At 39.4% G+C, this 26,290-nt stretch overlaps 1 long non-coding RNA gene across 1 annotated transcript in view; it reads left to right on the forward strand.

Annotated features, from left to right (window-relative positions):
- Positions 1-12,718, forward strand: part of LOC131836492 (uncharacterized) — a 43,154-nt gene extending 30,436 nt beyond the window's left edge. Inside the window, exons 7-10 of the long non-coding RNA XR_009355641.1 lie at positions 7,008-7,167; positions 7,328-7,454; positions 11,662-11,828; positions 12,421-12,718. This is a non-coding gene — a long non-coding RNA (uncharacterized LOC131836492). The remainder of the gene's footprint in view (positions 1-7,007; positions 7,168-7,327; positions 7,455-11,661; positions 11,829-12,420) is intronic.
- The last annotated feature ends 13,572 nt before the right edge of the window (positions 12,719-26,290 follow it).

A 26,290-nucleotide genomic window follows, 5' to 3' on the forward strand; every position in this document is an offset into this window, starting at 1 on the left:
GTATGATTTCACCTATATGTGAAATCTAAAAAAATAAAATAGATGATCAAAACCCAAACAAACTCTTCAATATAGAAAACAAACTGGTGGTTGCCAGACAGGAGGTGGATGAAGGGATGAGTGACATAGATGAAGGAGATTAAAAGGTTCAAACTTAGCAGTTATAAAATGAATAATTTATGGAGAGGAAAAATAATGGCATAGGGAATACAGCCAATAATATCGTAATATTGTATGGTGGCAGATGGTGACTACACTTAAAGTGGTGAGCATTTTGTAACATAGAATTGTTGAATCAGTGTGTTGTAAACATTAACATAACTTTGTGTGTCAATTATATTTCAATTAAAAAAAGCATGCTAAGAAAGATATCAAGGAACTTATTGTTTTCTTCTAGGAATTTTATGGTTTCAGGTCATACATTTAAGTCTTTAATCCATTTTGAATTGGTTTTTACATATGATAGAAGAAAGTAGTCCAGTTTCATTCTTGCTTATAGCTGTCCAAGTTTCTCAACACCATTTATTGAAGAGACATTTCTTTCCTCATTGTGTATTCTTGCTTCCTTTGCCGTAAATTAATTGATCATCTATGTATGGGTTGATTTCTTCACCTTCTATTCTGTTCCATTGATCTATGTGTCTGTCTTTATAGCAATACCATACTGTTTTGATGGCTATAGCTGATAGTATAGTTTGGGATAAGAGCATGATATTTCTGGCTTCATTCGTTCTTCTCAAGATTGTTTTGACTTTTGTAGTTCCATACAAATTTTAGAATTACTTGTTTTCATTTGTGAAAAATGTCATTGCAATTTTTATAGGGATTGTATTGCATCTGTCGATTGTGTTGGGTAGTATGGATATTTTAACAATATTAATTCTTCGAATCCATGAGCACTGAATATCTTTCCATTTAATTGTATCATCTTCAATTTCTTTCATCAGTGTCTTATAGTTTTCAATGTATAGGTCTTTTACCTTCTTTGTTAAACTTATTCCTAGATATTTTATTCTTTTTGATCCAATTATAAATAGAATTATTTTCTTGATTTTTTTCCCTGATAGTTTATTATTAATGTATAGAAATGTAGCAGATTTTTGTATACTACTTTTGTATCCTGCAACTTTACTGAATGGTTTTTGGTGGAGTCTTTAGGGTTTTCTGTGTGTATAGTATCATATCATCTGCAAATAATAGCTGTTTTATTTCTTCTTTTCTGATTTTTATGCCTTTTGTTTCTCTTTCTTGCCTAATTTTTATGGCTAGGACTTCCCAGTACCATGTTAAATAAACATAGTATGGGAATAGTAAGTATCCTAGTCTTTTTTCTGATCTTAGAAGAAAAGCTTTCGGTTCCTTACCATTGAATATGATGTTAGTTGTAGGTTTGTCATTTATGGTCTTAGTTATGTTGAGGTACATTTCCTTTATACTCACTTTGTTGAGAACTTTTATGATAAATAGATGTTTAATTTAGTCAAATTCTTTTGAGATGATTGTATAATTTTTAACTTCCACTTTGTTTATGTGGCATATCATGTTGATTGATATGTGATGTTGAATTATCCTTGCATCCCTGGAATAAATCCCACTTAATTATGGGTATATGATCCTTTTGATGTATTGCAGTATTTGATTTGCTAATATTTTGTTGAGGATTTTTGCATCTATGTTCACCAGGGATATTGGCTTATAATATTCTTTCTTTGAATGTGTCCTTATCTGGTCTGTCTGTATTCAGTGAGCATCTTTAACATCATCACTGTGAATTCCTTATCAAGTAGATTACTTATCTCTGTATAATTAAGTTCCTTTTCCGATGTTTTATCTTGTTCTTTCATTTGCAACATATTTCTGTTGCCTCATTTTGCTTGACTCCTTGTGTTTTTTCCTACACATTAGGCAAAATAGCTACCTCTCTGTCTCTTAGTGGCCTTATGTAGGTGATGATCCTTGTTATTCAACCATGTTCAAGCCTTTTGGTTGTCACTTAAACCTTTGTGATTGTCTAAACCACTTGATTTATTCTTGATATATCCTCATGGTTGAGGGTGTGCCAAGACATGTCAGTGACCCAACGGGAAAGTCTCACTTATCACCTGCTTACAGGTTGATTGGAAACCAGACCCACAGGGAACAGCTTTCAAAGCAGACAAACATATATAGTCCTGTGGGAGCCCCTGTGGGAGCCCAAGTGTAATCCCTGCTGGCCTCTAGCCCAGGAGATTTGGAGGTTTTCCTGGGGAATTCCCAATGGATGTACAAGCATCCTCTGGGAAGTCTTGTTGAGTTGTAAGAAGACCAAGGTTGTGCACAAGGATGGTGTTTTCCTGTTTACTTTCTGGGAAGCTCCTCCTTAACCTTTAGATGTTTGGGAAACCTGAAACCAGGCTAAAGCTCCGGACTAGTAAATAGGGTGTTTTTCACAGGAACTTGGAGTTGCATTTCAGACTGCTAGCTGTGCGCGTTGCCCTCGGGCTACTGGCCTGCCAGGAACTGTCTTTCTGATTATTAGAGACCCATGGAGCTCTAGAACACCAGGTCACTTGGCTGCCAGGTAATCAGGTGTCCCTTGTGTGGATTGGATGTGCTCGCTGGCTTTAACAGGGCAGCTTGAGAGTGTAATGGGTGGGCTATGTTTGTGGGCCTCACAAAGGCGATGGGAAATTGTCTTGACTGCTCATGCCTACTGGGCTTTAACAATTTAAAATTTAACAATTTTAACAACAAAGTGGGCGAGTAATGTCTATGCATGCACGCTGGGTTTAGGCTGGGAGCTGGAGAATGCCACGACTGCTTGCACTTGCCAGTCCCAGATGCAGGCTGGGAGCAAACTGCAACCACCTGCACTCTCTGGCCTTAACAAGTATTGGGACAGCTCATGCCTGCCTGTCCCAGCAAGGCAGCAAGATGGTGCTGCATCTGAGCTCAGTACCCTCCTGGGTGCTAGCAGGCTATGTGGAAAGGGCAATGGTGGTGGCTGCTAGTGCCTCCATCTCCTGGGAGTATCTCAGTTATTCCCTGCCCCTCCAGTCAATGCTCCCAGATCAGCAAATGAGTCTCCCTTATCTATAATCTAGGTACTTTTCAAACTGCTGTTTTCTCATTGGGTCTTAGGGCCAGTGAGACAACACAGATCCCTCTAGGAGGGAAATCTCAGTTTCCAATAGTACTTTCGGACCCCTGGACATTTGCTCCGTTGGGTTTCCAACCCACATGTTCTGAGGGTTTGGTTCTCTAGTGCAGATTTCAGGGGCCAAAGTGTCCGATATGGGGCACCAACTCTTGCTCCTCCAGGAGAAATGCCTGCCTGGTGAGACCCCTCCCTATTGGGTGTTGATGCTCGGGGAACAGGAACAGGTTTTATTTTTGTGAGGTTAAGTCTCTGCCTCTGCTACCTGAATCAATGTGCTCCTTTTATCTTTTGTTTTGCAGAGCAGTTCTTCTAGTTTTCAGATGGCAATGATGCATAAGTAGCTATAGATTTGGTGTGTACATGATAGGAGGCGGGTTCAGCATCTTCCTGTGCTGCCATCTTGGACATCTGCCTCAGCTTTTTTTTTTTTTTTTTAATTTTTTTAAAGATTTTTTTTAAATTTATGTATATGACACAGAGAGAGATCACAAGCAGGCAGAGAGGCAGGCAGAGAGAGAGGGCCAACAATCTGCCTGCTGAGCAGAGAGCCCAATGCGGGGCTTAATTGCAGGACCCCAAGACCATGACCCAAGTGGAAGGCAGAGGCTTAACCCACTGAACCACTCAGGTGCCCCCAACTTTATTTTTTTAAGCACAAGTTAAGAAAGGAAATGAAGATATTGTCACCGGTAATAATATTTCAAATAGGCACTTCAGTGATAAAGAAAGAAAAAGGAGGAGCACCTGGGGGGCTCAGTTGATAAGCGTCTACCTTTGGCTCAGGTCATGGTCCCAGGGTCCTGGGATCAAACCCCGCACTGGGCTCCTTGTTCAGTGGAGAGCCAACTTCTCCCTCCCCCTCTGTTGCTCCCCCTGCTTGTGCCCACTCGCTCTTCCTCTCTCTTGCTGTCTCTGTCAAATAGATAAATAAAGTCCTTAAACAAAAAAAAAAAAAAAAAAAAAAAAAGAAAAGAAAAGAAAAAGGAGTTAAAATTCTTATATCTGCATGGACTGATTGTGAGACATTTGTAAAGGGGCAGGAACAGAGGCTCCTGCTTAACTCCGTGTTTTGCCAGACAGTGTATAAGCATTTAACTCAAGGAAGAGGAAGAAATTGTGTCCACTATCCTCTGTGATAACACTTGATCTGATGTTCTGATGTTTTTCCAAATTACCCACAGTTGAGAGTAGTAACTTTTCTATCCTTTGAAGCAGCTAATAGAAAGTATCCTTGAGGTCTTTAATTAAATGCTAAAAGCTGATCCTGGAAACTTCCTGTTGTCTGGTACTATTCTGCTGATAAGCTCAACTAGCCAAAAAGAGTCTCAGGAAAAGAAAAAGAAAGAAAGAAAGCAAAAAGACAAAAAGGAAAAAGAAAAAAAAAGAGAAAAAGACAGGCATTTCATTACTCTCCATTTGGTTTTTCTCTAGGTGTTTCTATTTACATGTATCCTTTGAGTTAAAACAATTCTCTCCCAAAAGGGCAGAGCCCTGTCACTAATCTCTAGATAACACAAGACAGGGGAGGTGGAGAATAGATGCAATAATAGATCTGAGCCTCTGCATTTTTCACTTCACCACTGTAAGGGTGGGTAGGGGGCCAGACCCAGAAAATAAATGGGCCCAGACAGAAAATATCCATTTGCCCATGGGTAGACTCCATAGAGTTGATGGAAAGAAGCCAGAATATACGAGATTGTCTTCTTGCTTTTAAGGCAATATTTAAATACTCGGTAGTGGATCCTTTTTACCCTGACTAAACAAATGTATGTGCATTGTAGAGTTCCATAACAGCACTTGTCTTCATGGGCAACAAACAAGAAATAATTGTTTCTAGCATTACATGACGGATGATATAAGTCAAGATTCAGTAAACTATGACCTTTGGGCCAAATCCAGTCTGCAGCCTGTTTCTGTAGTTTTATTAGGACACAGCCATGCCCATCAATTATATATTGTATATGGCAGAGCTGAGTACCTGTGAGAAAGATCATATAGCTCACAAAGCCTGAAATATGGCCCTTTGCAGAAAAAGTATTTGTCAACCCCTGATATACATGGTTGCACACACCTTCAACAGAACACTTGCTACCATTAAGAGAATATAAAAGATTGGTAAAGGATGACATGGAAAGATATCTGGGTTCAAGAAAAAGTGTCTTAGAGTAGTGCGGCTCTAAATATTTTCAGATCCTATTTGGCTAAAAACAAAGAATATGAATATTCAACAAAATTTTCAGTAAGAGTGTAAAAAGCAGCTCAACAGTGATGACCTCTGGGGAATGGAAATGCAAAGTCGGAGTAAGCAAAAGGAGGGTGGAAGAGGGCGTGCGGGAGCAATATTGATTTGCTCTTCTTCTCTCTCACTTAGAGATTGTAAATTCCCATATTACATTTATATTTAGAAGTAAATTAAATTAGCGTGGAGGCCACAGTCATTTGTTAAAAACCTATTTATTTGTAGCATGAATTAATGTGATGTTTAATGGCATAGTAATCATGCCAGTCTTTTTTTTTTTCTTATCTTTTGGATATTTTTGTTGAACATCTACGTAATACCTTTTTATTCCTTTTGATTAGTAAACTGAGTGTTGTCTTATCTGAAATTTTAGGTTCACTATTTGCTTTGGATGATTACAATTTACCTCTTCATTAATTTCATGAAGAAATCATTAAGGCATTTTATTCCAATTAAATTGTTTATATAATTTAATATATTTTTTACTAGGAGGAATTTCAAAATGGTGCTGTCTTCTAATGTAATTTATAAAGCGTTATCTTAAAATCCCACTTGAGTCTTATAAAAATTTTAACTTTTTTTTGTTTCTAGTTTTATAGAAACATGTTTGACTTGGGACACATTATTTAAATGCATGATTTTTTTAATCTGCCGAATGGAAAGAAAAGTAACACCTGCCTTACCAAATAAAATTTTTATGTTTTGAGGAATTATTTTTCATTGTTCAATCATCAATTCGCATATATAATTTTGACACATTTTTAGTGCAACCAAAATGTGGACAGTCACAAGAAGGATTATTTTTACTGTATGCATGGAAACAATTAAAAGAGGCACTGTTCTAAAAGACCTGAACCTTGGAATTTCAGGCTCTTGGACCACAAATGATCCTGGGCAAGTCACACATCTACTGTGAAAAATTAGAAAAAATGGGCCTCAAATAAAATCAATGTCAGTGTCTCTTTCAGCATGAAAACTCTCTCTCTCTATATATATATTTTTTCTTTCTTTTTTTTTTTTTGAACATGTGCCTGTTTCTCATCTCTAAAAATAAGGATGTTTATACCTGATTTTTGTAAATAATTAAATGCATTACTGTCTACTAGAAAAATGTGTAAATTTTAAGTCTGCACACCAGAAGTTTTCAAAATATGGTATGCAACCACTGTTGGTTTGCAAGATGACTTTCAGGGGGCATGAAAATTTCCAAATTCTAATGATCATATATTTATTTTATATTTACTTTTTAAAAAGATTGTATTTATTTATTTATTAGAGAGAGAGCGAGAGATCACAAATAGGCAGAGAGACAGGCAGGGGTGGGGGAAACAGGTTCCCTGCTGAGCAGAGAGACTGATCTAGGGCTCAATCTCAGTACCCTGAGATCATGACCTGAGCTGAAGCAGAGGCTTAACCCTCTGAGCCACGCAGGTGCCCCTATATTTACTTTTCATTTATGATGATTTACATATTACACTTATGGTAGCTTCCTTTGAAGTTAATTTTCAGGAGTACAAATGTGGGTCAACTTAGTGAAAAATATGAAACAACTCACACTACAGGTGGAATGCAGATATCCCATAATGATGGGGTGTGAGAAACTAAAATTCAATAAATCTTGCATTACAGGGATATAAATTTGATTTGGATTTTCATATTTTGCCATATGGTTCTCAATTGGCATTGTTTAATCTGCTGTGGCGGCAAGCATACTGTGCTAAAACAAGACATATGGAGCTCTTTTGCAGTAAAGGAAGAAAGAACAGAAGCAGATGTCTGAACCATTTAGGTAAGGAACCCCACTGTAGCTAAAATACTGACCAATGCGGCATCCATGGTCCCCTTGGTGCGGGATAAGCTGATTTCACTGAGAGGAAGAACAAGCACCACCAAAGCACTGAAAAGTAAGCCTCTAGGTAGGACTTAACATTTCTGAGAAATTTCTTTAGACTCATTACAGTGAAGACTCTCCTGGAGAAGTGTGATTCTCATGATGAGTGAATCCAGCTGCACGTGGGATCGGACCCGCAGACCTGCCAGCCCAGTGAGTCGCCATCATGAAGGGTCCAAGTTTAGGTAAGCGCAGCAGACAGGAGAGAAGAGTGGTTTCAAGAAACCTGCTTTTGTGTTCACAACCAAAAGCTACCGGCATTCTGCCTGAATATGGCTTTCCTGATCCCAAGGGAGAGAGGCATACTAGGCTCAGGCTGGGTTGAGGTGCTTGGCTTCCTCTGTGACCTGGGAAGCAGAAAGTGCCATCTCCTAACACAGCGACCCACCCATCCAGGGCTCTCCTACCGCACTTCTCTTGTGCCCAGCCTACAGTTCAAAGAACAGAGGGCTCTTCTCTAGGGTGCCTGCAACAATCTTTTTTTTTTTTTTTCCCCTTAAAGATTTATTTACTTATTTGACAGAGATCACAAGTAGGCAGAGAGGCAGGCGGGGGGGTGGGGGTGGGGGGGTGGGGTGGGGGGGGTGGAGGCAGGCTCCCTGCTGAGCAGAGAGCCCGATGTGGGGCTTGATCCCAGGACCCTGAGATCACGACCTGAGCTGAAGGCAGAGGCTGAACCCACTGAGCCACCCAGGCGCCCCGCCTGCACATTCTTGCCTCTCTTCTGCTCACATCTGCTTGGAAAGAGTACATTTTGTACGCTGGGACTTCAGGAGTATAAAAGCAAGCCCCCGCATTGTAAGTGGAGGACTCCAGTCCCACCAAGGCCTGCTGGAGAGCACTTCCGGTCGGCCCTCGGTGGAAGACCCGGCGTTTGTGCTGGGCGCTACCTGCCAGTGAAACTTCTGTTGCTCCCGGTCTCTGCAAAGTCCGACGAATAAGGAACTGCTTACGCCGTAGTTAGAGGCAAGATGGAGAATCTTTCTTGATTATTTATTTAAAAAATTCTTTGAAGCCTGCCATTTAACCCCAGCAGGGGAGTTGGGAGTTTTTCAGCCACACATAGTGATTTTATTCCTCTGAGCCTTATATGAATTATTGAACTTTTTAGAAAAGAGAGCAAATAGTTCTGCAAGGTAATCAAAAGCAAATATGCTAATCTGGGTCCATAGGACAGTATTTTTATCAGAAAGAACATTAAGCTTAGATGAGTTACTCATCTAAATTAAGGAAATTGAAAAAGAGAGCAAGACTAGCAAATTACCTTTGCTGATGTTCGAAACCAGCCCTATCTTGGACTCTTTCTTAATCGTCTTTCTCAGTGTAAAACCTAGTTACTAGGATACGGCCGTGTGGCAGCATCTTTATTAGAAATTGTGTGGGAGAAAAAAAGGTCAGAGGCTCATTTCCAATAACGGTTTGACAAGTAACACAGAGAAAAGGGCAGAAGGAATTGAGGTCTGTGGTGTTTCCCTATATCAAGATTTTGAGATAATAGCACTTATGTGAATGGGAAGTCTCTAGGAATACGTTTTATTAATCTCAGGGTTTAAAGAAAAAGAGACATGATATCATATTGTCATCAAAATTAAAACCAGGAAGCCTAAAAAGTTACATAAATATCCTTTCTAAAGGACCAGGTAAATATCAAACTATCAGATAAAGAATAAAAATCCCACTATCTGTCACTGGTGAAAATTATTCTACCCTAATGCTGGCTAAATCCACGAGTTGTATAATTATATAGATAGAAGTCACACCTCTAATTATCACAATTTGAAAACAGTCAGTCACGGAAGAACTTAAGCATGGCAGAAAACATGGTAAGGTCCAGGTCTTGGACAAAAATTCACAGAGGGGTCATTATTCCTCTCTGGACTAGTAATACCTTCATATCAAAATAGAGATATATTTATAAAAATTTGCACTAATTTAAATTAAACCCTATCTTACTCTTGTCTTCAAACAAAATCCAAGCTATCTTAGTAAATTACTGAAATTTGCAAGATGATAAAGCTCTACATTAAAACATATCTAAATTATTAAGAGTACAATTTGCTGAAAGATAAACCAAGAACATAAAACTACCTGACAGAAGTTCTGCCTTCTCATGTCTCCCCTGCTCTCCTCCTCCACCTTTACAATGTGTGGAAGCAGTCTGGGCTGGGACAGAGCTCATCTGTGTTGGCTTCCAAAAAAGCTGCTATTGCAACTCAGTCGATCTATTTATTAGCTAGGTGACCTTGGCAGGATCACATAGCTCTTTTGAGGCTGGGTTTCTTCAACTATAAAGTAAACTTCACAATTTTAGGCTTATCGTGATAATTAGATGAGGTCCTATATTTAAGCTGTAGGTACTTAATAAATATTTATATTATTATTATTGCTCTTATTATTACTAGAGTTTGGAGGGCGATCAATAAAGAACACTCTCCTTCCCTGCTTAAGGTGGAACCAACTGAAAAATGAACATAGAAGTCAGATGGATGGATCTTGAATTACTAATAACAGTTGGGCAGAAGATATAACTAGGTATGGGGTCACAGTAGGCTTGCTAGATTCCTTCTGAATAAAATCCATCCATCTAGTCACTGGCACAACTGGGCAGGTCAGACCTCTTTCCTCATGAAAGAGGATACATCAGAGCGTACTCTCCTACTAAGCAGGAGAGAGCCCAGACAACCTGCATCGTGAATTCCCAGACACTTCTAAATGCTCCTGTTATTGCCAGTCCTAGAAGGAGTGAGTGAGGAGGTTGAGAAATGCTGAAGTCCCTCCATGTGGAAATGTAAGATGAAGGGGCTTTGAGATTTTCCCCAAAATATTATAAAGGTAATGGATATAATTTTAGAAAAATTGATTTTTCTCCTAGTAAAAATTAGATACTATAATTTTTATAAATTGTATAGGTGAATGTAAATATATGTATGTGTCTATATTGTGTCTGTATGGCATATATATCTATATATGTGAACATTCCATGTGTGCCATGTAGATATCATATATATATATCTATCTCCACACCTTCTTTGATGTTTTTCCTACTATGGTAAATTGAACTATTGTTCCCAATTGTTACCTTCCTCCCACTAAAGAATTTTTGAATGCTCATTGCCACAATTTTCTCAGTATCTTCCTTATAGGTGAAGTATACTTCCTTTCCCCCTTAACTTTGACCGCGGTATTGTGACTTGCTTTAGTTGGTGGTGTACATGGGATATTAGTTAAGTCATGTCTGAGCAGAGGCTTTAAATGAGCTTGTGTGATTCAATTTCCCCTTGACTGTCTGCCCTTCACTGTAAGAGCACCACGCCCTATGTCTGGCTGCTTCCTCAGTCTGGATTCCCAGAGGAGTGGACCCACAGAGCTGGGCTGGTGGACCCAGCTCCACCTACATAATCCTACCTGGCTCCTTATGTCCTCAACACTTCTGCGCTGAACTGCCTCCTTTATGTAAAAGAGTAAATGTTGTTGTAAGCTGCTGCAATTTTAGGGTTGTAATACCACAAAATAGTTGACTACACAGTGGACCATTTGTTCTTACTAGATCATTGACCAGGTATCTCAAGTGAGAAGCTAGGATAGCAAGCCAAGTTCAGGACTTGTCGGTCTAAAACCTGTGGAATTGGGGCGCCTGGGTGGCTCAGTGGGTTAAGCCTCTGCCTTCAGGTCATGATCTCAGGGTCCTGGGATGGAGCCCCGCATCAGTCTCTCTGCTCAGCGGGGAGCTTGCTTCCCTCTCCGACCCTGCCTGCCTCTCTGCCTACTTGTGATCTCTCTCTCTCTCTCTCTCAATCTGTCAAATAAATAAAATCTTTAAAAAACAACAACAACAACAACAACAAAAAACCTGTGGAATTGTGCTGACTCAGCCTGACACCTATTTACCTGTTAGTAACATAATAGTGACAGCCTGACCTCTCACAGAGACTGCTAGCGCTTTCTGGGCTGGGCAAGCAAGAGCACATGGCCAGACACTGGTCAGTTGCTGAAGCGTTCTGCGACCATCAGAAACAGCGTCCTCCTTACTGGGGGAATCCTAGGTCTCCTGAGATGTGCATTCAGAGACAGTGTTTTCTTAAAGAGAATCTCCTTAAGTTCTAGCAAGTGCATGGCAGTCAGGAGTATACTAAATTGTCTTAGCCCTCCTGCTTAGTATAATTTAACATGTGAACATTCCAAGTGTGCAGTTAGAGCTGTAAAATTGAATTGTGGCAAATACTTAGATCTTATTACAATAAAACATATTACAATGGAGTGTTTATGACCCAAAGGGTTTCAAAAATCTAGTAAGGGCCGATTTAGTTTGAGAAATGTTAAGAGAAAATTTGATGTTTCCCTGCTTCGTATGACAGAATTTGACTTACAGATGTTTTTCATTTTTTGAGACAGCGTACTCACAGAGTGACAAAAGACAGGGACTCCCGCTGGGCTAAAGAGGACTCATCTCAAACTCCAAGCCACCCCACATCCTAACTTCACCTTTTGGGCCCATCTACATTACCGTCACATTGAGCTCTTTCCACGTCCCCACGTGAAAAACAGAGACAGTAGTAAGTGTACGTAACAGGGTTAAATAAGGATTACATGAGATTATATTTGTAAAACACTGAACACACTGTTGGCATATTGTAAGCCCTTGATATTTGTGAGACATATTTTTACTGTCATCTTGGACATACATCATTATGTATCAAGTACAAACAAACAACATTTAATATTTTAAAAAAGTTTCAGCTGTTGATACTTCCAAATGATTAAAATATGAATGAAATTTCATCGAAAACTGGAGTCCTGCTATTGTGGTAGAGGAGATAAAAGGAGAAAAAGGAAATTCTGTTTTGTTTTGACAAAAGACAAGGCAGTCATTTCCATAAATATTCAACAACTAACACTGAGTATGTGAACATTTCAAAATGTCACTGCCTTTTAGTAATACTTATACTCATTTATTGTATAGCACTAACTTTTCAAGGAGCCCTGTTTGCCTATTTTCTTTAAACCTCCCAGCTATTTTATTATAAAAGTTATTTACATATTTCATATGTGTACCAAAAGTCAATGACATTTCTAAAAACACTGAATATTGAAAACTTCCACACAAAATACTCTCAGTGTTTTATTTTTTATTTTTTATTTTTTGTACCACAGATTCACCACCTTCTTCTAGAGATTTATCCTTTGGCAAAACCAACCCAGTAAGTATTAAAAATCTGGGTGTGGGCATGTGTATTCATATTAATATTTTTACATTTTTCTTCATGTGTTTGACATTTCATAATTTTAAAAAAGCTTTAAAAATGATTCAGTTCTTAAAACTACAAGAAAATCAAATTTTAGTGTCTATAAATAAGGTTTTGTTGGAGTTCAGCCATTCTCATTTGTTTATATATTATCAATTACTGTTTTTTGCATTACCACAGCAGGGATGAATTGTTCTTCCAGAGAATGTATGGCCTGCAACGTTTAAAATATTTACCCTCTGGACCGTTACAGAGAAGAGTTTACTGATCCCTGCTCTAGGGCATATATCTAGAAGTAGAATTTCTGTACTCAAAATAATGTGTATAAATAAGTAAATATAAATATATACTGTTTGCAGTATATATGTTTGATATATACACACACACACACGCACATATACATACACATATATACACACACACACATATACATGTACATATATTTATAAAGTATATAAACATTGACTAATTGCTCCCCAAAGTGGTTGTCCCAATTTATACTCCCACCCACCAGGAGCATTTGAAATGTTTCCATTTCTCCATATCCTCACCAGCATGTTTTCTTAACACCTTTGTAATACTTGCTAATCTCTCTTCTTAACAAAGAAATGTTGATGTTTCAGGCTCTTTTATTTTATTTTTAAAGATTTTATCTATTTATTTGAGAGAGAAAGAGTACAAACAAGGTAGAGGGGCAGAGGGAGAACCAGACTCCCGCCGAGTAGGGAGCCTGACTTGGGGTTTGATCCCAGGACTCTGAGATCATGGCCTGAGCCAAAGGCAAACCCTTAACCGACTGAGCTGCTCAGGTGCCCCTCTCAGGCTCTTTTAAAGACTATAGTATCTAGAATTGTTCTGTTCTTAAAAGCGTTTATGTTTACCATTACATTTGTGCCAAATGATACTGGTTTTCTATTTTGCGGAGTGACATAAGGTTTCCTTAAAAAAATTTTTTTTAAGGAAAAAGTGAAGTTAATTGAAAGAAACAGTTAAGTATATAACAGTAAAGCGATATGCAAATGTGGCAAAAAATAAAGATGGATTCAAAATGACTGAAATTTGTGAATCCTAAATGAGTAGAAACTTGAGTGATCTGTGTTTTAATCCTGGGCAATCATTTGCTAATTGTATGTTCTTGGACAAATTATTTACCCTCTCTAGATTTAAATGAAATGGGAATAATTGCTAAAGCTTCCCTATCTCTCTCATAGTATTTAGTTTTGGAGATTTATAGATTGTAAATCAGAGAGTTTAATAAAGGTGTAGAGCATTATTTAAATGTAAGACATCACCGCGTTGCACCATCTCCATACATGACCTGTATCACAACTTAACTGAATTTTCTACTGTTTCCTCTGAAGATAGCCAGCATCGGCCACTTTGGGAATTCGGTTTTTGTTCACATTGATGCTTTTGTCAAGAATACCAATCCCACAACCCTTCATTTGTACTTGCAGAAATTCTATTGACCGTCAGTCTTTTCCCATGAAATTTTTCCCAGATTCCATTCCCTCTTGTCATTTTGCATGACCTTTTCCTCTAGTAAATCATTGTATCATGTGAAGAGGTTCTCCTACAACATGGGACAGATTCCCTTATCTTAGCTGGGCTGCTTCTGGGTTCTGGGTATGGACTGTTGTATTCCTTTGGTGTCTTCTTCAGACTCCAGTGTTGTTTCTTGAACATGATACTAAGAAGTCACTGTGTTTACTTTAATCCCTTTGATAAGCATCCATTACCTCCTTCCAAAGTTATGTTTGCCCTGATTTTGTCTACTGGCTAATAATATGAGCCCTTAATCTGGTAAACAAGGTCTTGTGCCTTCCTACCTCTTTCTCCCTCTTGAGGCTCATCTTGCAAGAGCCTGTCTTCCTTCTCTCTGCTTTAGCCATCCTGGTCCACCAGTCCTCTAAGCATGTGTGCTCCTTCTGTCTGGGGTTGCCTCACAGTTTTTCCTCATGTAGGGAATGATCTCCCTCCTTCTTCACTTAATAATTTTCACTTACTTTTCAGACTTTATCTCAATTGTTTCTTTTCCAGAGACGATTTCCCTTACTTCCTTAGCTGTGCCAAATATCCTTCCTCTGTGCCCTGATAATATTACACCCTTTTCATGGGCAGCATTTATCATAGTGACAATTTCATATTTATTTGTACAATTATTTGCTTAATGTTAATCTTATCCATTAAACTTTATGCTTCATGAACATATGAGAATATTTGTTTTGCCTCACCATCATTATCTCTAGCTTCTTATACAATGCTGGGTACATAGTAAATGCCCACTGAATATTTGTTGGATGACCGACTGAGTGGATAGAGAGTTGTTCTGGCCCCTGCAAAATCAAATACAAAGCACTATGCTCCCTTGCTCCCATTTTCCATGATCAGCAAAGAAATACATCTGAGCAAGGGCATAAACTGGACTTTATCTGCTGTAGCCAAGAGGTCTGGGAAAACTTCCAGGGTGTTAAGACACTAGTTTTATCTTCCAGGAATCAGTGACTTCGTGAACAGTTCTTCGTGACCTGCTACAGCTGACCCCTGCCTTTTGAAAATTATATCTTCTCCAAGCAAATGCCAGCATATTGTCTATGATAGTTGGACTCTAGCTAGAGGCCACTCTAAATATACCCAGGTGCCATTTACATTAAATTTCTATCAAAAAATAATCAGATTTTGAACCACACAAGAATAATACACAATTTAAATTTAGGTGCCAAGGGGCATGTGGACATTAAGAAGAGGCCATCTTGCATTTGGTTTCTGACATAAAAAGACCTGTCTTGTTGTGAAGCATGAATTATAGGCAACCCCATAATATTAGATATCAAATCTGACACTAGGGGCAGCTCCATATACATAAACACATGTGTGTAATTATTATTCAAACTGTAATTTAGAAGCTTCTTTTATGGTCAGCAACACTAGACTTTATTGCCATTTATTAGTCTTAATACTGTGGCAGTAGATTGTGGTATAGGGAAATTTTTTAATTTTTATTTTTAAAGATTTTATTTATTTGAGAGAGAGAGAGAGAATGAGGGAGAACATGAGTGAGAACACGAGTGAGGGAGAGAGGCAAAGGGAGAGGGAGAAGCAGACTCCCTGCAGAGCAGGGCACCTGATTCAGGACTTGATCCCAGGACCCTGAGATCATGACCTGAGCCGAAGGCAGACTCTTAACTAACTGAGCCACCCAGGCACCCCAGTAGAGAGAATTTAAAAAAGTACTTCACTATTTGAACTTTGGTAAAGTGAGTTTTCCTAACTCTACCCCCAAATCTCAATCTCTCTTTTTTAAATTGTCAAAATTGAGATTGTGTTTATTAGGAGATAAAATATTTTGACTTCAGGGCACCATGTCTATATGTCCTTATTATAAATACTCTCATGGTATAGCTTTGGCAAGGATAAGGTCCATGAACAGATGCCAGCAGTCAGCACAGCATATACAGTGGCACTACATCTATGTTGTATCTTGGCCAAAGCCTCTTTCTGCAGCATTATCTGTTGTCTTTCCAAAAGCCTATTAGCATGTATGTGCCGGCTCAGGGCCACTCTGCTGAAACATGGGGAATTGTCTTCTGGATTTCCGTGAGGACTGAGCATTACTCGTTTTGATCTAAACTTGTCTCTTTACTTTCGAGAGCCTGAGAGTGAAAAAACAAATGCTTGCTTTTAACCAGAGGAAACGATCAAAGCAAATGGTCTGGATAATATGGCTGTGAGTACTGGTTTAGTTATTGACTTAATCAGGGAGAGAAATTATTGCAGAAAATGTTCATACGCAGTCCTGGATTTTCTAAATTAATGAAGACTCTCATTTCCATTTTCCAACAGTGCTGCCGGGTATCATTCCTGTTTAATGTTGCGTTGTTGCTGGTTGGTAGTGGGCTGGCACAAAAATCGGGTAGAGAGACGGTGCCAGTCAATACTGGAGAGGCCCAGGAAGAAAGAACGCCAGTAGAACATCTGGGTTAGAGATACAGCTGCTTTGGGAAAGGCTCAGATCCTTATAGATTGGGTGATAAAATTTGGTGAGTCAGAACTTATATTATCGTGCATTTCATAATAACCTGCTAGCACAGTGCTAGAGTAGTGTTGCCAGAACTGCTATTTACGGAGGAATCATTTGTGTTTCGTTTTATTTTGCTTGGTTGCTTCCATCACATTGTGATGAAATTTGTGCACAAGTTTCGCAAAAGCAGACACTTCCAACGTTTTTATCGATGCATTTTAGGAATGATACTGAGAAGTGAATCTGTGGCAATAGAAAAATCTGTGTTTTTGAATTAATTTTCCTTGATGGGATAAACAAACATTGACGTGAGAAAGAATTTTAACTATAAAATGGTATAATCCTATATCAACGGTAGTTCTTTCTGGCTGAAAAATTTTGGGTAATCAAAAATTTTTCCTTCTTGTTTGCCTCTATTTTCTGAATGTTTTATTATTTTTCTTTTTTTTTTTCCCCGTCCAAATTTTTATTTTTATTCTAGTTAGCTAACATACAGTTGACATACTACTATTGTCAGGTGTAGGATTTAGTGACTCATCACTTACGTGCAACACCCAGTATTCATTCAAGTGTCCCCCTTAATCCTACCACTCATTTAACTTTTAATATAAAAGCCTCAGGGGACCTGGGTTGCTCAGTTGGTTAAGCACTGGACTCTTGATTTTTGGCTTGGGCCAAGATCTCAGAGTCGTGAGATCTAGCTCTGGCTGGGCTCCCTGCCCCACACTGTTCGCTGGAGATTCTCTCTCTCCCTCTCCCTTTGCCCCTCCCCCTGCTCACACATGCACATGCTCTCTCTCCTTCTAAATAAATAAATAAATAAAATCTTGAACAATACAGTGATTTTAGAAAAACACACCCACATACGTGACCATAGACGTATGCGCACACATCGCATATATACAGACACATATTTCCCTTAGGCCTAACTGCTAAGCTGCTATTTCAGAGAAAACATCTGTTTTCACCCTCCAGGATTCTATCTCACAGTTGTTTTGCAGTGGGAGAGATGCGGAGGGAATGAGGAAGTGTGGGACGGGCAAAGCCAGAACTTCTGCTCCCTGGTCTGGAGCATTTGTTTGAAGTGGGTCTTTGAGTTCCCACCTCCTCACTGTCCCATGAACTCTGCAGCCCTGATGCTCAGGACAGGAGACGTTACTTACTTGGCCTACTAATGACTTAGGCTTTCCAAAGACCCTCACTTGTGCGTCGTGAATTTTTCTAGGGAAGCTTGTGGCGGGGGCATCGTTGTTGGCATACAGACAGTCATCTTCTCTACCTCAACTCTTTTCTTGCTAATGAAACCCAGCGTTCTTTCAGGTATGGGGTAGCCATGTTTCACAAGCTCTTTTTCCGCTGCAAAGGGCTGGGGTGGCCCATGTTTTCTAGTCTAAGCCAGTTGGGGTCATTCTATTCCCTTTGCTGTGTTGCCTGCGAGTGTGAACATACGATACAGTCTTGGCAAATTAAATACAAATGACAGTTTATTTAGGGGCTTTCGGGAAATGTTTCCTTACTCTTAAAAAAAAGAATAAAAGTGGGTTGTGCTTTTTAAATGGATTTAAATGTTGCACGAGGATGAAAACCGTAGAACTGCTGCAGATCTGTTATTCCCATGGCAGAAAAAAGAGTCAACGTGCCAAGGAAGGAGGTGAGAAAGATGGAACCCTGTTGATATCCCTCAGTTCCTAAAACCTTCTACCTCTGAGTTTCTTGCTGTGAGGCAACAAGCACCCTAATTGCTTTATCCACTTTTTTGTTGTTGTTGGATCTCTGTTACTTACAGCTAAAATCATCCAACTGGTTCAAGCTATGAGCAGATTTCAATATGAATCGTTTTTCCCTCCTTCCTGCAGGAGACAAATGTTGACTTTACTTGGATAAATACAGTATTATTTCATCCTGTGCCCCATATAATGCTTCATTTTAAAGAGAAGGAAAGTATACACACACACACACACACACACACACTCACTCACTCTGCTAAGTGCTTTAAAACAAGGGTTTAGTGCTTTGCTCCCATTTGAATTAACAGTTTGGAATGAATTTAAATATCAACCAGTACTGGAGTAATTGAATATGCTGAATAACAGACAATGTAATGCTAAACAACAGTTAAGAGTAAGGTAGGTCTATGGGGATTTATCTGAAAAGGTCTTCACTACATATTTTAAGTAGAAAATAACACATTGCATACCTACATATGCAATATATTATTTCACCTTCGTGCACGTGTATAAATGTATATATGCATATGTTATCTTTTCCTTTATATAGCTCTGTAAATGAGTAGAAGAAGTTCCAGAAAATTTAACAACAAATGGAAGGTGAGAGTTACCTTTAGGAAAAAGCTAGATTGGGGGGTGTAAAATGTTTGAAATTTTTACTCTATATATTTAAGGAACATTTGAATTTTTACTGAAAAAATTTATTCATGTTTACCTATGGAATTAAAAGGTAAAAAAATTTTAGGTTATATTAAAATATTTACAATGGCTTTTAATCTGTGATTATTATTTTCCACTTAATCCACTAAGCAACAAATATGCATATATAATTTGCTTTCTCTTATTAATATTTTGAACAATATATGGAGATCTGCTTTTTTTGTTTTCTTTGTTCTTTTTCCTTTTTTACTGTTGGGCACTTACTCTTTTCCCCCTGCCCCCAACACACACTTATTAGGCACACATGTCCCTTTCACGGACTTTTCTACTGTGCCTGGTCTGGGAAGGGTGGGTGTTGCCTGACTTCAGATTCTCACTCTGGCCTCTAATCTGAAGCACCAAATTCCTGCTTTAGCTGGGAGTAAGGAGACCCTTGCTCCTACAGTGTTTCTGTGAGTGAGTCAAGGTAGGAAGAAAAGTTTGTGGAGTGAGAGGGGTCACAGGTGGGGCCTGAGGACCAGATTTTTTCCGTGGTAGGACAAGAGTCCTTTGTTGCTTAAGCTATACAACCTCAAGGCCTCTTTGGGTTTCTGCCTGCTCTCCAAGCTTGGTCTCAGGAGCTGCCAATATCCTCCTGACCTCTTTGTTTAGATATAGCTGAGTTTCCTTCTCTTGCTTGCAGCCAGGAACTGACAGATACAGCCAGTGTGACCTAGAATAGACATGTCTCTTTTTCTGTGTGAGCTGATCAGTAATCACCAGGAACATCCTATGGGAGAAGACTATTCTTGGACTATGAATGTGAAAGACCTGCGGATCCCCTTACCCAAGAATTCAACACTGCCACAGGATGCAAACAGCAAGAGGTTCTTTATTGTAGCGCGGGCGCCTGCGGGTGGTCAGCAGCTCCTGCTAGCTGAGCACACCAGGCTGGGGTGGTGCAGGATTTTTATAGACAGGTACAAACAAGTCCCGGATGGGACGGGGCCGATTGGCTGACAATTTGAACATTTGAAAAAAGGCATACTTGGTGTTAGGGGATTGGCTTTGGAAGACCCCCTCGCGCGAAGAGAAAGGCGGGAAGGGGAAACAAAGAGGGGAAGTTTGACCTTATTACTCAGCAGAAAGACATCCTGTCTACGTGACTATGCAGCCCCCTGTCTACGTGACCTACGTGACCATGCAGCCCCCTTGCCTGCGTGACCATGCCTCGGCTATTAGGAGAAGGTATCTTGTTCAAACAGGAGACAAGTGTCATGCCCTAAAAGCCAAGCGGTTACAGAAAGGCAAAAGAGCAGTTACATTGAATTCAACCCTGGGGGAAGGGTCTTTTCATTGCAAGGGGAAGAGGGGTACTCTTACACAACAAAAGAGCAGTTAATTAGTTAACGACGGGGGGGGGGGTGTGTCTTTCATTCCCCCCTTTTTCTTTATCATGGATAGAATCTTATATCCATTTGTCCTTTTCTTGCACTAAGTGGGGTGCAAAGCGCCAGCTTTTGCTTTCTCCTCAGCCAGCCTCCTGCTCCTTCATTTCCCCCTGAACAATCTTGACCCTGAAATCTTTAAGGGGGTTGAAGGTGGAAGGTCTCATCTTCTATAAATTCTTCGTGCTGAATAGGGGCGCAGAGCTGTCCCTACCTACTGGGGTCAATATTGATCAGGGTAGGAATGTATTAGGGAGTTACGAAAGGTGGAGGCAGCTGAATCCAGCGCTGACAGTGAAGAGGCATCCTCACGCGCGAAAAGGATCGTCTGCTGTGGTGTAGTCATTGTAGCAATGGAGTCTCGGCACCAAGTAGAGAAACAGTGAACAAAGCAACATATTAAGATTAATAAGGCAATAAGAATGAGAAGCCCGAAAAGGAGATTCGGCCATAGTCCTCCTTCAAATTAGGAACTTAACCATTTACTGAGAGAGAGAGAAGGATCTTGTAGGGCCTTAATCTGGGTGTTCATATCCTTTATTATTCCTGTGACATTTTTGTGATAGTCTGGGATGTACACAAATGTCGTCCACAACAAAGTTTTAATTTGTGATTTATACAGCAGCCAGTCAGCTCTGGAGCTTTCTCCATTTAATCATAGCAGTGATGATGCATTGTTCTTGTATATCCCTCAGGCTGCTCTCACTTTTGATTACACGGAGAAGGAACAGAATCCTTAAAGACATAATGAATGGAGAGGTCTTTCACCTGGAGTTTGACTCTTAAAGAATTCTATTTGTGACTTGCTTTACAGTTGTAAATTGTGGACCTCTAGAATGGCTGTTGTGGAATTTAGTCCCTGGAAGAAACTCAGTAATTATCTCAGAACATGCCTTTATTTTAAAGCTAGGAAACCGAAACCCTTAGTAAAGTGACATAACCCAAATCACATAGCTATTTAAAGGTAGAACTGTGCCTAGAATTCAAGTCTTCTGAATCCTTGTCCCTAGTTCTTTCTTGAGATGATGCTGTTGAAAGTTTTTATGATAAAACAACAAAAAAGAAAGATGGAGTTTAACAGCCACCTTTCTTTGAAAAACACTGTAAATATGCTCATAATAATGCTTTTTAGAGTTCAGCTAAATAGTAATGAATGCCTTAGCATTTGGTTCACGGACCTCTTCTGTTGTGTGGTTAACAAATTTTAGGAAACTGCCTTAGGTAAGAAATGGGAAAAAGTAAAACACATTTTTAGATGATTCTTTTTTCCCCTTAATTCTACATTGCAATATATTCTTTTCTTTAGCATATTCAAGGTATACATAAGTGGAAAACCCATTTCTGCTATTTTACCTTTCTTCCTAAAAATGTCCCTGTATCCTGGGGCCCCGCACAGTACAGCTAACTGGGACGGTGTAAGCGCTCTGGGATAGACCCCTTATCTCCAGGCTTTGCAAGTTCGTATTTTTTTTTACAGGTGTGTCCTGCCTCCTGAATGAGATTCCTCCCTCAGAGGGCCCTCAGCAAATGAATTTTGATAGTTTAATATTCATTTAACAAACATGCACGGGGCATCTGCAATACACCCTGAATTATAATGGGGATTAATAACACAAGGATGAGAAAGACGAACCCGTGGTCAGCGAACTCCCTCTACTCAAAGCATACATGTTAAGGTGACAAGCGATAAGAAGTGATACACACTCAAAATAAGGTACTGGTGTTCTTAGAAATGTATTATTTCCTTAAGACCCCAGATGAAGGCACTCTGTTAAGAACTTCTAAGTAGATTATACTTTGAGCAGTCTGCAGAGGGCTCCACAGGAGTCTGTGAAGACAATTATATTGGCAATTAAGACAAAATACATCTATGTCTATGGATAATGATGAAACCATCTCTAATATTACCAACTGGTCGTTTAATTTTTGGTTTTGTTCCAAGACAGAAGGAGTACATGTTTTAAAAAATGTGGATAAGAGAATGTTTTGAACAGATCAGTGTGAGCCAAATGGTGGTAAATGAACTGAAACCTCTGGGAAGATTGAAGGAGAATGGAATAAAAATTGTACAACAATAGAGCTGATATGCCATACGCTTAAAATCGCCTTTGTCTTGGCAATGATAATGGAAGTTTCCATGTTTGTTATTGACATATAAATACATTCATTCTTTTGTTTATTCATTCAACACTTTCATTATGAGCAAACTTTGTTCTAGACACTGTTCTAGGTACCAGAAAGATGAGACAAAGATGCTCGATTTTTTGGCTACATTTTTGTCTTCCTTGTTGACAGTACTTCAAACTGTTTCCCACACATTCACGATAAAGTCCAGCAGCATTGGTGTAACATCCAAGGCTCTGCTGGTTTCTCCAGCTCTTGAAATTCTTCTCTTCCTCTGAGTTCCAGCCATGCGACACTCCTTCCAAATTCTGAAAACAAAGAAACGCAGTTCTGTCCAAACTTCAGATCTTTGTATATGCTCTTCCCTCTGCTGCAACGATCTTCTCACTCTTTAAACCTCCACTCAAACTTCGGGTCTCAGCTAGCTCACATGTCATTTCCTCCCAAAGCTTCTCCTGATTTTCAGAACACGCCTAGGTGTCTCCCGTGTGTCCCCGGAACACCCTGTGCTTAACACACATTGCACCCCATCAGACGGCCTCTGTGTTAGTTTGTCTCTCCCTCCAGACCACAGAGTCCTTGAGACCAGAGACCGGGTCTTGGACACTAGCACATCCCCCAAGTTTCTCACATGGTCCCTGACATCTAAATGTTTGTATAAAATTGACAGCGCATGAGGAACCCATGAGACGTTGCCAGCCAAACAAGTACACCAGCCATAGGATTTTTCTTAAAAGAATTCACAGTGGGCTAGCTATCTACCACCTGAACCAAACACCAAATCTCCATCACAAGGTTCTCGCCAATGGATTCAATATGTTGTGAATTATAGTCCTCTCCCAGCAAGAGTTAGAGGCTGTGGTGTCTGTAGGGAGACCAGCTTCAAGTTGCAAGGATAGAATAGAATAGATAGATAGAATGAATACGATTAGGAAGCCAGTTTAAAAACAAAACAGTTACAAAGAAAAGCCATGCGGGGCTAGTCTAGAAATACCTAGCTGCGTGTGGCAGGTACAGCTCATTGCTGGCACTCAGAAGAGCGAAGCACCAGGGAAAACTGGAAATCACAGGATTCTTTGAGGGAATTAAACTTGAATAATATCTAGAAGCTCTTTATGTGTATTATTTCATCCAAATCTCACACCTATCCATTGTGGTATTGTCATTACCACTATCATACAGAAGAAGAAATAAAGATAAAGGCAGATAGGCAAAGACGATAGACAGGCTTTTAAAGAAAATATGAACACAATGAGATAGAAAAAGAAACCCAAATGAAAATTATAGAGCTGAAAAATATAGTGTCATAAAGGACAAAATCTCTAGATAGGATTAAAAGAGATGAACACTGCAGGAAAGAAAAATCGGTGAACCTGATGACATAACAATATACATTATACATTATCCAATGTGAAGCTTAGGGAGCAAAGTGTTTGGGAAAAAAAATGAACATGGGCCTCATTGATAATACAAAGCAGTCTAAAATACAAGTCAATGAATCCCAGAAGGAGAGGAGAGAGAGGGAAGCATAAAAATATTTGACTAAACAAAGTATAAAGTTTTCTTTTTAAAGATCTTATTTATTTATCTGAGAGAGAGAGAGAGAATGAGTAGAGGGAGGGACAGAGGGAGAATGAGAGGTAGAAGGAGAGGCAGACTCTGTTGAGCATGGAGACTGACATGGGGCTTGATCCAGACCCCAAGATCATGACTTAAAGCTGAAGTCAGATGCTTAACTGAATAAGCCACCCATGTGCCCAAGGTTTAAGGTTTTCTAAATGTGATGAAAATTATAAATTGACAGACTCAATATACTCAGTGAACTAAAAAGAGTGTAACACAAACAGAACCATACTAGTATACCAGTATCAACTTGATGAAAATCAGTGATGAAGATAATATCCTTGAAGTACTCATAAGGCAAAAACCCCATATGGCATAGAAGAAAAATAAGGAATTGCTATATATTTCCCATCAGAAATAATGTAAGTGACTGGACACTAGGAAAACATCTTCAGAGTTTCAAAAGTAAACATTGTTCCACCTGGAGTTCTATATCCAGCAAAAAGATCCTTGGAAAATAAAGGTGAAATAAAGACATTTTCAGACAGACAAATGTTGAAAGGAATTTATCACCAACAGACCTATTTGGAAAAAAAGGTAAAAGATTTCTCAGGCAGTGCATGCCAAGAAGTGATCATAATGATTGGTCATGGAATTTAAGTTGGGTAAGGGAAGGAGCAATGTCAAAGGGACAGTGTAAAGAGGATAATTAGTAAATTGGTTATCTAGATGGTGCCATGAGAGTGTTGGAACTGAAGTTCTAGAGGATATGAGGTAAAAATAAAATAGGACTATCAAAAAACAGAATGTGGGAAATTAGAAATATTAAAGGATTTGTAGTTATTGGTAATTATGAGGTTCAAGGTAAGGACCAGAGGATTGGAATTTCTGTTGAACATGGCCGTTTGGAGAAATGATATATAACAGAGATCTAACCACAAAGATGCAATTTTAGCCACCAGGACAGAAAAAGTCTCTGAATCTTTTTTCCCTGCTATACTTGTTTCTGGCCATGATCTCATAGCTGATATCTACTCACTGTCTCAGGTTCAAGAGCAGTCGTGGGCCACCTTGAGTTCTGACTTTACGGTAAATACTTTAGAGTGAGTGATGTGTTTGACAAAGTAATATAAGAAAAGAATCACATATCATTTAACTGAAGAAAATTCAGAGGGGGCGGGACAAGAGACGGAAGCATTCTTTAAAAGCTCTTTGGGGGAAATTGCAGCTCCACTCAGACCCATAGGCTGTCATCCCAGCAAAACCTTGGCCAACCATTCAAACATCCTGTAACTAAGGACATGCTTATCATTTCGACTAAGTGGTGCAGAGTGACTCCTCTTCAGCTGCAGGTCAATGTGACTTTTTGTTGAAAAATTGATGGATTGCAAACACTGGCTGAAACAGGGAAATTCCAGGCTCAGATATAACTCTGTGGACCGTTGCAGAAATTCCCCGTTTTCAGCGTAATAGCCTTAGACTTCCTCAGGGTTTTGTATATATATAATTTTTTCCCTAAGGTGAATTACCACATTATTCAGGAAGAACAGGGTAATCAGTGGTGGCATGAGGAGAGGGAAGAATGGGACGACTAGAAAATGTAAGAATGGATTTCGAATTCAAATTGTGTTCAAATTGTGTTCATCCATTATTCAAAGACTATGATTCTAATCCTTCTGAAAAAGTTTGTTTTTAGCCACCAAGACAGAGTAAACTGAAAACACGACAGATGGACCTCTTTTCTGTAGCTCACGATTAGTTCCTCCTAAAAGTGATCAGCCTAAATTCTATCCTCTGTTCTAGAGTTTGCTCAAGTTTAGTTCCCTCAGGGAATGATATGACTGTTCCAGTTTTCCCTGGTGTCTCACTCTTCTGAGCGCCAGCAATGAGCTGTACCTGCCACACGCAGCTAGGTATTTCTAGACTAGCCCCGCATGGCTTTTCTTTGTAACTGTTTTGTTTTTAAACTGGCTTCCTAATCGTATTCATTCTATCTATCTATTCTATTCTATCCTTGCAACTTGAAGCTGGTCTCCCTACAGACACCACAGCCTCTAACTCTTGCTGGGAGAGGACTATAATTCACAACATATTGAATCCATTGGCGAGAACCTTGTGATGGAGATTTGGTGTTTGGTTCAGGTGGTAGATAGCTAGCCCACTGTGAATTCTTTTAAGAAAAATCCTATGGCTGGTGTACTTGTTTGGCTGGCAACGTCTCATGGGTTCCTCATGCGCTGTCAATTTTATACAAAC

This window comes from Mustela lutreola, chromosome 7 (assembly GCF_030435805.1).
Source record: "Mustela lutreola isolate mMusLut2 chromosome 7, mMusLut2.pri, whole genome shotgun sequence".
NCBI lineage: Eukaryota > Metazoa > Chordata > Mammalia > Carnivora > Mustelidae > Mustela > Mustela lutreola.